At 43.1% G+C, this 16,653-nt stretch overlaps 1 protein-coding gene across 4 annotated transcripts in view; it reads left to right on the top strand.

The window, feature by feature from the left end:
- SRBD1 (S1 RNA binding domain 1) overlaps positions 1-16,653 on the top strand; it is a 275,489-nt gene that overhangs the window by 242,944 nt on the left and 15,892 nt on the right. The gene's annotated exons all lie outside the window — the stretch shown is intronic.

Below are 16,653 nucleotides of genomic sequence, written 5' to 3'. Positions count from 1 at the left end.
CATCGTCTGTGTCCTGAGTTGGCTATTGGAGGGGACTGTAAGAGGCAGCTAGGGCGCTCCTGACACTCGGGATGCTACTGTTGTTTTAGCGCCAAGCAAGCAGAGCACCTCCTCTCAGCGCCCTCCATCTGGCGCCGCTCCCTGCATCTGCGCCAAGCGTCCAGCAAGGCCCCATTCCCCGCTGTCTCGCTGCCAGGGTCACTATCTCGCTCAGGAATGCAGGCAGGAGGAATCTCTCCCTGCCACTGTGCCTGTGAGAGATGAGCGAGCTCCTCTCCCATGGGTTGTTGCTCTTCCTCAGAATCAGAACTGCTCTGGGGCTCTATGGGCTCAGTTTCCACCCTGACATCGACCTGGTGTTGAATGGGGTACAGCAACCCTTGAAAGACCAGGTCCGCAGCCTGGGGGTCATTTTAGACTCCCAGCTGTCCATGGAGGCTCAGGTGTCAGCCATGAGCCAGACAGCACTGTACCAACTCCATCTGATACGGCAGCTGCACCCCCACCTTCCCGACCATCTGCTCCCATTGGTAGTACATGCCCTGGTCTCCCCTTGTTTAGACTACTGTAATGTGCTCTATGTGGGGTTACCCTTGAAGACGGTTTGGAAGCTGCAGCTGGTGCAGAACATGGCAGCTCACCTGATTAAAGGCAGCCGCCCGCATGATTGCATCACTCCAGTGCTGAAGGAGTTGCACTGGTTACCAGTTGTTTTCCGGGCCAAATTCAAGGTGTTGGTTTTGACCTTTAAAACCCTATGCAGTTCAGGCCCAGCCTATCTCAAGGAGCGCCTCCAGCAACACCAGACAGGCCGCTTAACAAGATCAGCCTCAGATGGCCTTCTCTCTGTCCCATCAGCCCGGATAGCTAGCCTGGTGAGGACGAGGGAGAGGGCCTTCTCTGTGGTGGTCCCCACTCTGTGGAACTCCCTCCCTAGTGAACTCCGCTATGCCCCCTCTTTAATGAGCTTCCGCCATGCACTGAAAACTTGGTTATTCAGGCAGGCGTTTGGGGTGGTTTAGAGTATTTTTAAATAATGTTTTAATGTATAATTTTACTGTTTTAAATTGTACCATTGTACATCGCCCAGAGTGGCTGGGTAACCGGCCAGATGGGCGATTAAGAAATTTAAATAAACAAACAAACTATGGGAATGCAACAGGAGAGATGAGGCCAACGAGCGGGGTCCCGCTGTCTTCCTCACGCAATTGTAATCTCAGGCGGGGGCAGGGGGTGAACACCTGAACAAGGCTATATGATGGGCTCCTTAGTGCATCAGTTGAAATGTTTATGGTTGCCACTGATGTTTTAATTGTTTTATGTGCTTGTGGTATTTTATTGAGAATTGTTTTAGATGTTTTAAATGATCATATGTTCTCATTTTGTTGTAAGTTGTCTTGAGTCTTTAGTTTTGAGGAAGACATCTAAGACATTTTAATAATAATAATAATAATAATAATCCTCATCATCCAGATTCAGGAGAGAAAACCTGTGGAATGTGCCTCAAAAAAAGAGGTTTGCAAGGATGCCCTGCTCACATAGACACAAAACCACACACATCATAGTCAATGAAGATGCTAATTGAATGCCACTTGAAAGACAGCTCAGTGGCTTGGGAGCCATTTTTTAAATCTAAGAACTATCTGGTAACCTGAGAATGCTGACCTTATAACCATATTGATTTGTAGCTAATGCCAGTGTTTTCCTGCTGTATCAAAGGCCCAGTTAAAACATGCAGATTTGGTTGCAGATAATCTTAGCACACTTCCTGGCTGGAAAAAATGTGAGGTGAACACTTTAAGGGGAATTATGGAAAGCAAAGAGTATGCATTCATCCTCTGGGCCATCTAAATAGCACCGTTTATCAGTGCAGATTGTCCTCTTAGTGCCAAACTAAATGTGATGGCTCTGGATCAGGTTGCCGCTGAATCTTTGCAAAGTGCTGTGGGAGACCTGAACCTTTCCCCTGTCCATCCACCCCAACTCAGCCCCCAGCTGCTTTTTGTTTGGCCCTTTTTCTCCTTTGGGTGGCTCTTACCATCAGAAAAAAAGACTAAAATGTAGTGTGAGGGAGAGCAAAAATGGCAGAAGGGTTCAGCTCTCTTCAGCACATTGGACCATGCTACATTTGAAATTTCCCTTTAGCCAAACTTTATAGGGATTCAGCACTACCCAGATTGGCGGATGCTGTCATCATACTTGTGGCCTTAACGTCAATCCAATAGGTTTGTTGGGTCTGAATTTACATAACCCTAGCTCAGTCTGGCAAGGTAGAGCAAAATGAGTTCTCAATAGGTGCCAATTCCTTTAAATGTAACAGATGTCAAGCCTGCTTTTGTCTATATATAGCTATGTGTAATTATCATGTGGGGTTGCATCCAGACTTACTCATGCCTGGATTAGACCCATGGTGTGTGAGATCACTGCAGAGTTTCAAAGGAAAACCTTATTAGAGTCATATAAAAATTACCTGGTCCATAAAATAGTTAGGATGCTAATCAACTGTACTTATATGTAGGTTCAATTAACTTAATTTAGTTCCAAGCAAATTACACCATCTAACATGACAATGTCCCTCAAATTCAGTAAATAACATACTGTGGGGTGATGTTTAGTGAGATTTAGCAAAATGCTGATGCCAAGGAGAGCAACTAAGAATAAGGACAAGTTTATTTATTAAAGAAATAAATAAACAAGCACATATATTTTTTTGTGAAGAAGTGCTGAAAAGTGCCAAAGGGAAGATACTTTTGGGGAGGAACTGCTTGTAAGAATAGTTTCAGCTTAGGCTTGATTTAATTTTGTTCTGGTTGCTTAAAAAAAAAACCATTCCAAAAATGGGAGTTTTCATGTGAAACTATTTTCATTAAATGGAGAGATTAATTTCAAGTGTGTCCTAATAATTTTTCATAAGTCAATAATGATTCTTGTGGAATACCACCATGTGTGTCACCAAGCTACTGATCGGTGTTAAGAAAAGAACGTAGGGAGAATTTTGATGCCATCAGACTGTTGGTCCATCTAGCGCAGTAGAGTCTGGATGAGCCTTCCCCAGCCTGGTGACCTTCAGATGTTTTGGACTACAACTCCCAGAATTCCTGGCTAATAGCCTGGCGACATTCAGATGTTTGGGACTACAACTCCCAGAATTCCTGGCTAATAGCCTGGTGACCTTCAGATGTTTGGGACTACAACTCCCAGAATTCCTGGCTAATAGCCTGGTGACCTTCAGATGTTTTGGACTATAACTCCCAGAATTCCTGGCTAATAGCCTGGTGACCTTCAGATGTTTGGGACTACAACTCCCAGAATTCCTAGCTAATAGCCATGCTAATTGGGACTGATGTGAGTTGAAACCCAGAGTATCTAGAGGGCACCAAGTTGAATTCCTGGCTCATCTACACTGATTTGCATCAACTCTTCAGGGTTGCAGAAGGGGCCTTTCCCAAGGATTGAACCTCGGACCTTTTGCATGGAAAGTGTATTCTCCCCCACTGAGCTACAGCCCTAAAGGTGTGGTGCAAACCAGACATCAGGGAGGGTGTGCAAATATGTGGCTCTCTTAACAAATAAGTTCAAAAATTTTAAATTTTGTTTTGTGAAACACCCAGAGAGCTTTGCTGTTGGGCAGTATAGAACTATAATACATAAATAAATAAACACACAAATATCAAATATGATTCATTTGTCCACATAACAAAACTTGGGAATCATTTATGTAATCCACCATATAAAGGCCATATAATAGACATACGGCATAGAGAAAATTACCATTACAAAAAAAAAAAAAATACTGTACTGCTGAAGTATCAAAAATCCAGCAAATATTTGAAACCACTAACTGCTTTTTCCTTGAAATCAGGTTTTACTGCATTAAAGACCAAGCTTCTTTATATTAAAAAAAATTGGTTTTAAACAAGATTGCTCCCAAGTGGTGACTTGTTCCACCCAGCTTCAATCTGCAGCCACTTTTTGTGGTCAAATTAAGATCTCCCGAAAACAGGGACAAGAAGGTTGTAATGGAAACCCAAATAATAGTTATATTTTCAACATGTAGAATATAATCCTTTTACCTTAAATGTTCTGAAAAATACATGGCAAACATGTAATTGATATAAATGATCAGGATGTATTAATCCGTTTCCCACTGTGGAAATTCAATACACTTCAGCATTCTAATACACCGTATTAATGTTTTTAAATGTTTGTAATACAAATCCTTCTTGGACTTACAAACTTAAAAAAAAATCTGCATAAGCATTTTCAAGGCAGTGTGTTGGATCCAGACTCGGTTAGTCACACTCTAGTCATGTGTAACTAAGTCCTGATCCAACCCAGTATGTTTTCCTGGAATCTTAGGATTGTGTATTAAAACTCTAAAGAAAGTATATAAGCAAAAAACAGGCCTCTGTGGCAGATCATCCTATGACAATTAATACAGTATGGACAAACGATCCAGTCTGTAGAAACATTGCAATAGAAAAACGGGAGCATACTGTATATATTCTTTGCTGTATTGCATTGGTCTACTGGGTGAGGTGATTTTTCATTAATTAGATGTAAATGTTTGCCAACAGAAAATCTCAGAGAAAATGCTCATTAAGACAGGGTGTTAAACAAATTATGTATATTATGTGGCCAAATTGCAACATCTGGTTTACAGATTATGTTTCATAGGGATTGATATTTTAGGAGACTTGTACCATGCCTTATTAAAAAAAAAATACTAGTATTTAGTACTATGCATATGGGAATCTCCTTTTGTAAATTATACAGCTCTTAGTGCCGTTAATACCAGTTAATCTTGTTTGAGTGTTTTCTTCTCATCCCACGCTACTATTCCCCACTACATCCTAAAGAGTGCGTTGAAGTAAAGATATATGCCAGAGCCATACTGTATTAAGAACATAAGAAGAGCCGTGGTGGATCAGACCAAGGGTCCATCTAGTCCAGCATTCTGTTCACACAGTGTCCAACCAGCTGTCGACCAGGTACCCACAAGCAGGGCATGAGTGCAACAGCACCCTCCCACCCATGTTCCCCAGCAACTGATGTACATAGAGGACAACCCATAGTCCAGAGGTAGGCAACCTGGCGCACTCCAGATGTATGTTTGGACTACAAGTCCCATCAGCCCCAGCCAGCATAGCCAATGGTCAGGGATTATGGAGGCTGTAGTCCAACACATCTGGAGGGCACTGGGTTGCTTATCCCTGCCTTAGTCCCTATACCCTACTGCAACTTTCCCTGACTTGGTGCCCTCCAGATGGGTTGGACTGCAGCTCCTGTCATTCCCAGCCAGCATGGGAATTTCCAATTTGTAAATGCACTAAGACAACTTGTCTGTTTTTGCCTTGTCATTGTGCATTAACATAATGGGTTATATCCAATACTGCTTGAGTGGAAGTCAGTTTGCGAAAGAGGGCTCTCCCACCCTCTCCTCCCCACGTCATCCCACTACGCACCATGGAAAGCTTCTCCTGAAGGTCGAGAAAAGTCTGGAATGTGGTGTGGGTAGCTTCAATTGGGAGAGAAGAATAACGCAAACTCCTGTCGGATGTGGGGTGATTCTCCCCTCTCACTGCAAATACCAAGTGTTCTGTGATGGGTCCCCTCACCCTAATGAAAGGCGTTTCAGGGGGCATAGGGAGACACAGTGTGAAGGAGGATGTGGGGAAGGCCCCATTTCTTGCAGGATCTGTGGAAGCCCCACCACGCAGCATTGGAGACAAGCAAAGGAGTTTGTACTCTCACTGCTTACTCTGTTGTTGTTTATTCGTTCAGTCGCTTCCGACTTTTTGTGACTTCATGGACCAGCCCACACCAGAGCTTCCTGTTGGCCGTCGCCACCCCCAGCTCCCCCAAGGTCGAGTCCGTCACCTCCAGAATATCATCTGTCCATCTTGCCCTTGGTTGGCCCCTCTTCCTTTTGCCTTCCACTTTCCCTAGCATCAACATCTTCTCCAGGGTACCCTGTTTTCTCATTATGTGGCCAAAGTACTTCAGTTTTGCCTTTCATATCATTCCCTCAAGTGAGCAGTCTGGCTTTATTTCCTGGAGTATGGACTGGTTTGATCTTGCAGTCCAAGGCACTCTCAGAATTTTCCTCCAACACCACAGTTCAAAAGCATCTATCTTCCTTCGCTCAGCCTTCCTTATGGTCCAGCTCTCGCAGCCATAGGTTACTACGGGGAATACCATTGCTTTAACTATGCGGACCTTTGTTGTCTGTGTGGTGTCTCTGCTCTTCACTATTTTATCAAGATTTGTCATTGCTCTCCTCCCAAGAAGTAAACATCTTCTGATTTCCTGGCTGCAGTCAGCGTCTGCAGTAATCTTTGCACCTAGAAAGACAAAGTCTGTCACTGCCTCCACGTTTTCTCCCTCTATTTGCCAGTTATCAACCAAGCTGGTTTCCATAATCTTGGTTTTTTTGAGGTTTAACTGCAACCCAGCTTTTGCACTTCCTTCTTTCACCTTCGTCATAAGGTTCCTCAGCTCCTCCTCGCTTTCAGCCATCAAAGTGGTATCATCTACATATCTGAGGTTGTTAATGTTTCTTCTAGTGATTTTAGCTCCAGCCTTGGCTTCATCAAGCCCAGCACATCGCATGATGTGTTCTGCATACAGGTTGAATAGGTAGGGTGAGAGTATGCCACCCTGCCATACTCCTTTCCCAATCTTAAACCAATCCGTTGTTCCATGGTCTGTTCTTACCGTTGCTACTTGGTCGTTACACAGATTCCTCAGGAGGCAGACAAGATGACTTGGTATCCCCATACCACCAAGAACTTGCCACATTTTGTTATGATCCACACAGTCAAAGGCTTTAGAATAGTCAGTAAAACAGAAATAGATGTTTTTCTGAAACTCCCTGGCTTTCTCCATTATCCAGCGGATATTGGCAATTTGGTCTCTAGTTCCTCTGCCTTTTCTAAACCCAGCTTGTACATCTGGCAATTCTCGTTCCATGAATTGCTGGAATCTACCTTGCAAGATCTTGAGCATTACCTTACTGGCATGTGAAATAAGTGCCACTGTTGGATAGTTTGAACATTCTCTGGTGCTTCCCTTTTTTGGTATGGGGATATAAGTTGATCTTTTCCAATCTGGTGGCCGTTCTTGTGTTTTCCAAATTTGCTAGCATATGGCATGCATCAACTTGACAGCATCATCTTACAAAATTTTAAACAGTTCATTTGGGATACCGTCATCTCCTGCTGCCTTGTTATTAGCAATGCTTCTTAAGGCCCATTCAACCTCACTCTTCAGGATGTCTGGCTCTAACTCACTGACCACACTGTCAAATCTATCCCCAATATTATTGTCCTTCCTATACAGATCTTCCGTATATTCTTGCCACCTTTTCGTGATCTCTTCTGCTTCTGTTAGGTCCTTGCCATCTTTGTTTTTGATCATACACATTTTTGCCCGGAATTTACCTCCAGTATTTCTGATTTTCTGGAAGAGGTCTCTTGTCCTTCCTGTTCTAGTATCTTCTTCTGCTTCCGCACATTGCTTGTTTAAAAATAATTCCTTATCTCTTCTGGCTAACCTCTGGAATTTTGCATTTAATTGGGCATATCTGCCCCTATCACTGTTGCCTTTTGCTTTCCTTCTTTCTTGGGCTGCTTCCAGTGTCTCAGCAGACAGCCATCTTGCCTTCTTGGTTTTCTTTCTCTTTGGGATGTTTTTTGTTGCCGCCTCCCAAACAATGTTGCGAACTTCTGTCCATAGTTCTTCCGGGACCCTATCTACTACATCTAGTCCCTTAAATCTATTCTTCACCTCCACTGCATATTCATGAGGAATATTAGTGAGCTCATATCTAACTGATCTGTGGGTCTTCCCTATTCTCTTTAGTCTGATTCTAAATTGGGCAATAAGAAGTTCGTGATCTGAACTAAGGTCAGCTCCAGGTCTTGTTTTTACCGACCGCATAGATGTCCGCCACCTTTGGCTACAAAGGATGTAGTCAATCTGATTTCGGTGTCAACCATCTGGTGAAGTCCATGTATAAAGTCGTCTTTTAGGTTGTTGGAAGAGAGCGTTTGTTATGCACAGTGAGCTTACTCTGTTACTGCGTAGTTATTACTTGAAAGAGAACACTTGTACCCTTTGCATAGCCCTGTCCACCACACTGTTTAAAAAGGAAGTTTCAAAAATATGTATTAAACAATCCTTTTTATTCTGCTCAGCAGTTGTATTTATCAACATATTTGCTGCAGATTCTGTGGTAGTAATTGCATTCAGATATGTACACTAGAAGAATAATTTGCCTGTTTGCTGTATCAAACATGGCCATTGCTGGCAGATCTCTAACCTACAAAAACTTTTGTGTGAATTATAATTTTCATTCATTCTATTGGATATTCTAGCTCATTCGTTAAAAAAAATATTGACATTTAAATTAACACTTCCATTTTATGATCTAAGCTTGAACAAATTCACTAAGAATGTGGGAAGCATAATGAATTATAAATCTCTCTCTCTCTCTCTCTCTCTCTCTCTCTGTTACAGTGAGTGTCCAAAATGTGATGCATTTTGACACTCACATGTGAATATTAACTATCCTAGCTAAATTTTGAAAGGCTGCAGTCCTGTACCCACTTATCTGGGTGTAAGCGCCAAGTAAATAAATAAATTGTTGCACCCTTTATGAATGTCTCACTTCTGGTGAGTAAGCTGGGAGTAAGAACCATTGAACTCGGTGGGATGTACTTCTGAGTGGACATGTATAGGATTGGACTGTAACTGTTGAAAACCTCAGAGCTACACTGGTGAATTTTAAGGTTACCTAAAAGTGAATATCAGCATTCATTGGCATATTGCAAAAGGTGGAATATTCCATACATATATTTGACACTATCTCCCCATTCATCTGGTATTCTTTGCATCTGCATTTAGAATGTCAATATTCACCAGAATTGGGACATCTGTGAAGGATACAACTGTTTGTTTGTTTGTTTTATTGCATTTCTATACTGCCTTTCTGGAACCAACCAAGGCAGTTTACAAACATTCAGAAAACAAAAACCATAAACAAATAGACATAGTAAAATGTTTTCAAACGACCTTAAAAACCATAACGATTTAAAAAGCCAAACTAAAAAGTTGTGTCTTCACCCCCTTCCTGAATCCAGGGAGATTGGGGACCAATCGTAGCTCCAGAGGTAACACATTCCAGAGTTCAGGAGCAACACACAGGAGAAAACCCTTTCCCACGTGCTCAACAAGAGGGTGTCTTCAAAAGGGCCTCTCCTGCTGATTTTAGTGACTGAGCAGATTTATTCTGAGACAGTCAGATAGCCAGCCCCTAAGCCAGTCAGAGCTTGAACAGTTAAACCAAACTCCTTGAATTGAGCCTGACAAACAATTGACAGCCAGTGCAGATCGGTCAGTATTGGGGTATGTGATCACATACCGTGAACCAGCTAGCAGCTAAGCTCCCTCATTTTGATTGCCTCCTCAGATTAGGAGTGTTATTCTGTGCGCTGTGGATACAGTTAGTGAGCAAGAGGCGGTCTGTGGCAAACCGGTTTTGTGGGATCAGTTCAGCTTCTTCCTTCTGATGAAGCGGACAAGGTGCTTTCATTTGTAAGGTCAACCACCTGCTTACTTGATCCTTGCCCAGCTTGGCTCATTATGGGCTGCAGAGAGAGATTGGTTGAGGGGATCAGGGTGGTGGTGAACACCTCCCTTGAGGAGGGAGTGATGCAATCAGCCCTCAAGGAGGCAGTGATAAAACTGCTCTTAAAGCCCTCCTTGGATCCCCAAGTTTTGAACAACTTTTGCCCAGTCTCGAATCTGCCATTTTGGGGCAAGATCATTGAGTGGGTGGTGGCAATGCAGTTGAAGGCACACTTGGAAGAAGCCGATTATCTAGATCCATTTCAGTCGGGCTTCAGGCCTGGGCATGGGACAGAAACGGCCTTGGTCACCTTGATGGGTGATATGAGGAGGGCTCCAGATAGGGGCAAATGCTCTTTCCTTGTTCTGCTCAATCTCTCAGTGGATTTTGATACCGTTGACCATGGTATCCTCCTGGACCGCCTGGAGGGGTTGGGCATTGGAGACACCGTATTGCGGTGGTTCCGGTCCTTCCTCTCCAGCAGGTACCAGAGGGTAGCTCTGGGAGAGGAGGTTTCGGACCTGTGGCCACTTACTTGTGGGGTGCCACAGGGTTCCATCCTCTCCCCGATGCAATTTAACATCTATGTGAAGCCGCTGGGGGCTATCATCAGGAGGTTTGGGGTGCAGTGTCATCAATATGCAGATGACATGCAGCTCTACCTCTCATTCAAATCTTCACCAAGGTTGGCTGTAGAATCCCTGTCCAAATGTCTGGAGACGGTGAGTGGCTGGATTGGGAGGAATAAGCTGAAGCTGAACCCTGACAAGACCGAGGTACTTTTGGTGGGAGACAAGAGGAGGCTGGGGGATGTTGACCTGGTGTTGAATGGGGTATGGCTACCCTTGAAAGACCAGGTCCGCAGCCTGGGGGTCATTTTGGATTCCCAGCTGTCCATGGAGGCTCAGGTGTCAGCTGTGAGCCGGACAGCGCTGTATCAACTCCATCTGATACAGCGGCTGCACCCCTACCTTCCTGACCATCTGCTTCCATCGGTAGTACATGCCCTGGTCTCCTCTCATTTAGACTACTGTAATCCGCTCTACGTGGGGTTACCCTTGAAGACGGTTCGGAAGCTGCAGCTGGTACAAAACGTGGCGGCTCGCCTGATTAAAGGCAGCCGCCAGCGAGATCACATCACTCCAGTGCTGAAGGAGTTGCACTGGTTACCCGTTGTTTTCCGGGCCAAATTCAATGTGTTGGTTTTGACCTTTAAAACCCTATATGGTTCCAGCACAGCCAATCTTAAGGAGCACCTCCAGCAACACCAGACAGGCCGCTTAACAAGATCAGCCTTGGATGGCCTTCTCTCTGTCCCATCAGCCAGGACAGCTAGACTGGTGAGGATGGGGGAGAGGGCCTTTTCTGTGGTGGCCTCCACTCTATGGAACTCCCTCCCTAGAGAACTCCGCCATGCCCCCTCTTTAATGAGCTTCCGCCACACATTAAAAACATGGTTGTTCAGGCAGGTGTTTGGGGTGGGTTAGGGTATTTTTAGAAATATGATTTTAATGTAGAATTTTATTGTTTTAAACTGTTCTATTGTTGTTCATTGCCCAGAGTGGCTGAGTGAGGAGCCACAAGGGCAATTAATAAAATTAATAAATAAAATAAAAATAAATAAAATTTAGTACCAATTGAAGCTTCCAGACACTCTTCAAAGGTAGCCGCATGTAGATCACATTGCAATAGGCTAACTGTAAGGTAAATAGAGTGTTTACTGCATTGATTTTCTTATAGGTAGGAATGCATACCTACTAAATTTTTTGTTTCAAAGCTTAGCACAGCTTTAAATATTTATCCACATAGGGTTTTGGATAAATACCAAACACCCTCCCCTAAATGGTGGATTTTACAAACAGCTAATTGAAATTTGCCATTATCAAGCACCTGCTTCGTTATTACAAAGACAAAAATGCAATACTTAAGAGGAGGGACGGTTATTTATCGTAGACTCAATCATTTGCTGTCCAAATAAAGCCACTAGAAGTTGTCCATTAATATTCTCGTGTCAAATATAGTATTCCAATCCATTGTTCAGCCCAACAAAAACCAAATGAAGGCGGGGAAAAGAGGAAGTTGCTTGTGACACCGTCTGTTTTTCTTTCTTTCTTTTAGCATATAATACCCTTATATTCTGGCTCCATTTTCTGTGACCTTGCTGAAACTCTGAGGACGTTTTGCTACATGCAAGAGCATTTCACTTTGTTCTTCTCAATGACATTTAAAAATAGAGATGGTCAATATGCATTACTGCTGAGATGGAGCTTTCTGTTTAATATTGATTTCTGTTCCAAGTGCCCTCCAAGCACGTTTATTTGGGTGAAAATGATCTATGAAATATGTAACCAGATTAAACAGCCTCTCTTTTAAAAAACAAAACAAAACATCTGCAATCACTAAGGACACTGCTGACATGGAAATCACTGCTTTCCCTAAGCCAAACAAGGATCAAACAAGAAAACGGTATTGTTCCTTTGAGGATGGCTTTATGTTGTTTATTATATGGTTTGATTTTTTTTTAAAAAAAATTGCGGCTTTCCTAATAGAAGGCTACTAATGAAGAAAAGGTGTATATATTCTTATATACACAAAGGTATATATTCTTATTCTCAGAAATGTGTAATGTGCATTCTTTCAAACCTGGAGCTAGGTTGAAATTGCTGAGATTGATCTCAGCAGGACTGGAGCCTCTTCCCACATTACTTGGGTGGGAAGGGTGTAGGACTTGTGTCCACTTGGCAAAATCCTGTGCTGTGGTGGCAAAGGCTTGTATACTGGAACCACATGGGAAGGGCTGATCCCACAGGTCATTTTCAACCAATCATTGCCCACCCACCCCCCTTCACAGCTGAGCAAAGATTGGTTGGGAACAACCAATGAAATTTCCCCTGCGTTTCCAGTGCAGTAGAGTGGAATCTTGCCATGGAAAAGCAACTCCCATGCCACAGATAACAAGAGAAGAGGCTCTGAATCCATGCATTTATTTTCAGTTAGTCCTAAGTAGAAACAGACATTCTAGAGCAATAGGTGGAAGATGGTTTTCAAAATGTCATGTAAGAATGTATAGATTTTGTAAATTCTATTTTGCCTCTGTTTCACGGACTGTCGGGCACTTTCATTCCGTCATCTGCCCAGTGATGGAATCGGGATTTTTTGTTTCCAAATCTGTGCAAATTCGCAATTGTGCAAATTCTCATCTGCACAATTTTGCACATGCTGGAATGCACAAATTCTCCCCAAATGCACATTTTCATGCTTTGGCTTATGGGGGAAATGTGCATTTTTGGTAGGGTTTTTTATTTGGTCTATTTTTCTACAATGAAATTTGCACAAAATTTGGGAAAGTTAGAAAACTGGTCTGCCAGTCCATGGAATCTGCCTGACAGAGGGAAAACTGGTCTGTTGCGGAATCCACGGGTTGGATTCATGAAAATCCAAATTCATCTGGTTCCATTGTGGATTTCCCCAACATCCCTAATTTGAAGTGGGCCTCCTTTGTTGTTGTTGTTCAGTCGTTCAGTCATGTCCGACTCTTCGTGACGCCATGGACCATAGCACGCCAGGCCTTCCTGTCCTGTGCTCTCTCCCGGAGTGTGCTCAAGTCCATATTCATTGCACTGGTGATGCTATCTAGCCATCTCATCCTCTGCTGTCCGCTTCTCCTTTTGCCTTCAATTTTTCCCAGCATCAGGGTCTTTTCCAGTGACTTTTCTCTTTGCATTAGGTGGCCAAAATATTTGAGCTTCGGCTTCAGTATCTGTCCTTCCAATGAGCACTCAGGGTTGATTTCCTTTAGGACTGACTGATTTGACCTCCTTGCAGTCCAGGGGACTCGTAAGAGTCTTCTCCAGCACCACAGTTCGAAAGCATTGATTCTTCGGCACTCAGCCTTCCTTATGGTCCAGCTCTCACAGCCATACGTTGCTACTGGGAAAACCATAACTTTGATTATATGAAACTTTGTCGGCAAGATGATGTCTCTGCTTCTTACTACGCTGTCTAGGTTTGCCATAGCTTTCCTCCCAAGGAGCACGCGTCTTTTAATTTCATGGCTACAGTCACCATCTGCGGTGATCTTGGAGCCCAAGAAAATAAAAATGTCACTGCTTCCATTTCTTCCCGTTCTATATGTCAGGAAGTGATGGGGCCAGATGCCATGATTTTAGTTTTTTTAATGTTGAGTTTCAAACCAGCTTTTGCATTCTCCATTTTCACCCTCAACAAGAGGCTCTTTAGATCCTCTCCGCTTTCTGCCATTAGGGTGGTATTGTCTGCGTATCTGAGGTTGTTGATAATTCTCCCGGCAATCTTAATTCCGACCTGTGATTCATCCAACCCGGTGTTTCTCATGATGTACTCTGCATATAAATTAAATAAGCAGGGCGACAATATGCAGCCTTGTCGTACTCGTTTGCCAGTTTTGAACCAATCAGTTGTTCTATGTCCGGTTCTTACTGTTGCTTCTTGACCCTCGTACAGGTTTCTCAGGAGACAGGTAAGGTGGTCTGGTACTCCCATCTCTTTCAGAATTTGCCACAGTTTGTTGTGATCCACACAATCAAAGGCTTTAGCGTAGTCAACGACGCAGAAATAGACGTTTTTCTGGAATTCTCTTGCTTTCTCCATGATCAAGAGAATGTTGGCAATTTGATTTCTAGTTCCTCTGCCTCCTTGAAACCCAGCTTGTTCTTCCGGTAGTTCTCGGTTCACATACTGCTGAAGCCTAGCTTGTAGGATATTGAGCATCACCTTGCTGGCATGTGAAATGAGCGCAATTGTACGGTAGTTTGAACACTCTTTGGCATTGCCCTTCCTTGGAATTGGAATGTAAACTGACCTTTTCCAGTCTTGTGGCCATTGTTGAGTGTTCCAAATTTGTTGGCATATTGAGTGCAGCACTTTAACAGCATCATCTTTTAGGATTTTAAATAGCTCAGCTGGAATACTGTCATCTCCGCTAGCTTTGTTGTTAGTAATGCTTCCTAAGGCCCACTTGACTTCACTCTCTAGGATGTCCAGCTCAAGTTCAGTGAGCGCACTATCATGGCTATCAGGGACATTAAGCTCTTTCCTGTATAGTTCTTCTGTGTATTCTTTCCACCTCTTCTTAATCTCATCTGCTTCTGTTAGGTCCCTGCCTTCTTTGTCCTTTATCATGCCCGTCTTTGCACAAAACATTCCCTTGAGATCTCTGATTTTCTTGAAAAGATCTCTAGTCTTTCCCATTCTATTGTTTTCTTCAATTTCTTTGCATTGTTCATTTAAGAAGGCCTTCTTGTCTCTCCTTGCTATTCTCTGGAACTCTGCATTCAGTTGGGTATCTCTTCCCCTTTCTCCCTTGCTTTTCGCTTCCCTTCTTTCGTGAGCTTCTTGTAAAGCCTCATCAGACAGCCACTTGGCTTTCTTGCATTTCTTTTTCTTTGGGATGGATTGAGTTGCTGCCTCCTGAGCAATGTTACGGACCTCCGTCCATAGTTCCTCAGGCACTCTGTCTAATCCCTTAAATCTATTCGTCACCTCCACTGTATATTCATAAGGGATATGATTGAGGTCATACCTGAATGGTTTAGTGGTTTTCCCTACATTCTTCAATTTAAGCCGAAATTTTGCAAGAAGCAGCTCATGATCTGAGCCACAGTCAGCTCCAGGTCTTGTTTTGACTGACTGTATAGAGCTTCTCCATCTTTGGCTGCAAAGGACATAATCAATCTGATCTCGATATTGTGTAGAGTCACCTCTTGTGCTGTTGGAAAAGAGTGTTTGCTATGATCAGCATGTTCTCTTGGCAAAACTCTATTAGCCTTTGTCCTGCTTCATTTTGTACATCAAGGCCATGCTTGCCTGTTATCCCAGTGATTTCTTGACTTCCTACTTTAGCATTCCAATCCCCTATGATGAAGTGGACATTTTTTTTCGTGTTAGTTCTAGAAGGTGTTGTAGGTCTTCATATAACCGATCTACCTCAGCTTCTTCGGCATCAGTGGTTGGGGCATAGACTTGAATTACTGTGATGTTGAATGGTTTGCCTTGGATTTATACGGAGATCATTCTCTCGTTTTTGAGATTGTACCCCAGTACTGCTTTTCCCACCCTTTTGTTGACTATGAGTGCTACTCCATTTCTTCTAAGGGATTCTTGCCCACAGTAGTCGATGTTCAGTCTTGCCATCTCATGTTTGACCACCTCCAACTTACCTTGATTCATTGATCTTACATTCCAGGTTCCTAAACAATATTGTTCTTTACAGCATCGATTTTCTTTTCACCACCAGACACATCCACAGCTGAGTGTCCTTTCGGCTTTGGCCCAGCCACTTCACTCTTTCTGGCGCTACTTGGAAATTCCCTCCGCTCTTCCCCAGTAGCATATTGGACACCTTCCGACCTGAGGGGCTCATCTTCCAGCGTCATATCTTTTACCCTTGTGATACATTCCATGTAGTTTTCTTGGCAAGGATACTGGAGTGGGTCACTCAAGGAATTTAAACTATAATTGTGAGCTTTCTGAGCTCAGTTCTTGTGGAAGTAGAGCAGTATTTGAAGGACAGTCTGCAGCTTTACAAACCTGCTGGAGCCCTAAATTCAGCCATGGAGGCCCTTCTCATGTGCCTGCCAGTAAGATCTATCAGGTTGGTGGGCACAAGAGTCAGGGCCTTTTATGTGGTGGCCACATCCATATGGAATGCCCTTCTAGGGGAGGTATATCTGGTTCCCTCCCAAACTATTTTTAAACAGGCCTTAGAGGCCTGGATGCTTCAATCCACTTTTAATTCATGCTGGTCTGTATTCTGTATTTTACCGTTTATGGTTTTAACTATTGCTGACATTTTTATTTGTATTGGAATTGTATTTTAATGCTGCTATTTTATTTAAGTTTGCACATGTTTTAGTTAAGAGTGTGTAATCAGCCATGAGAACTTTTTTTTTACATTTAAAGGAAGTATAAAAACCTTTGTAGTAATAATGATGAAGATGATGATAATAGCTTCAGCTACTGGGTAATATAGATAGATACTAAAT

This window comes from Heloderma suspectum, chromosome 1 (genome assembly GCF_057233095.1).
Source record: "Heloderma suspectum isolate Gila_16-S chromosome 1, 16-S_ref, whole genome shotgun sequence".
Classification (NCBI taxonomy): Eukaryota; Metazoa; Chordata; class Lepidosauria; order Squamata; family Helodermatidae; genus Heloderma; species Heloderma suspectum.
The sequence above is the reverse complement of the archived record's forward strand: the minus strand, read 5'-3'. Positions and strand labels throughout refer to the sequence as shown.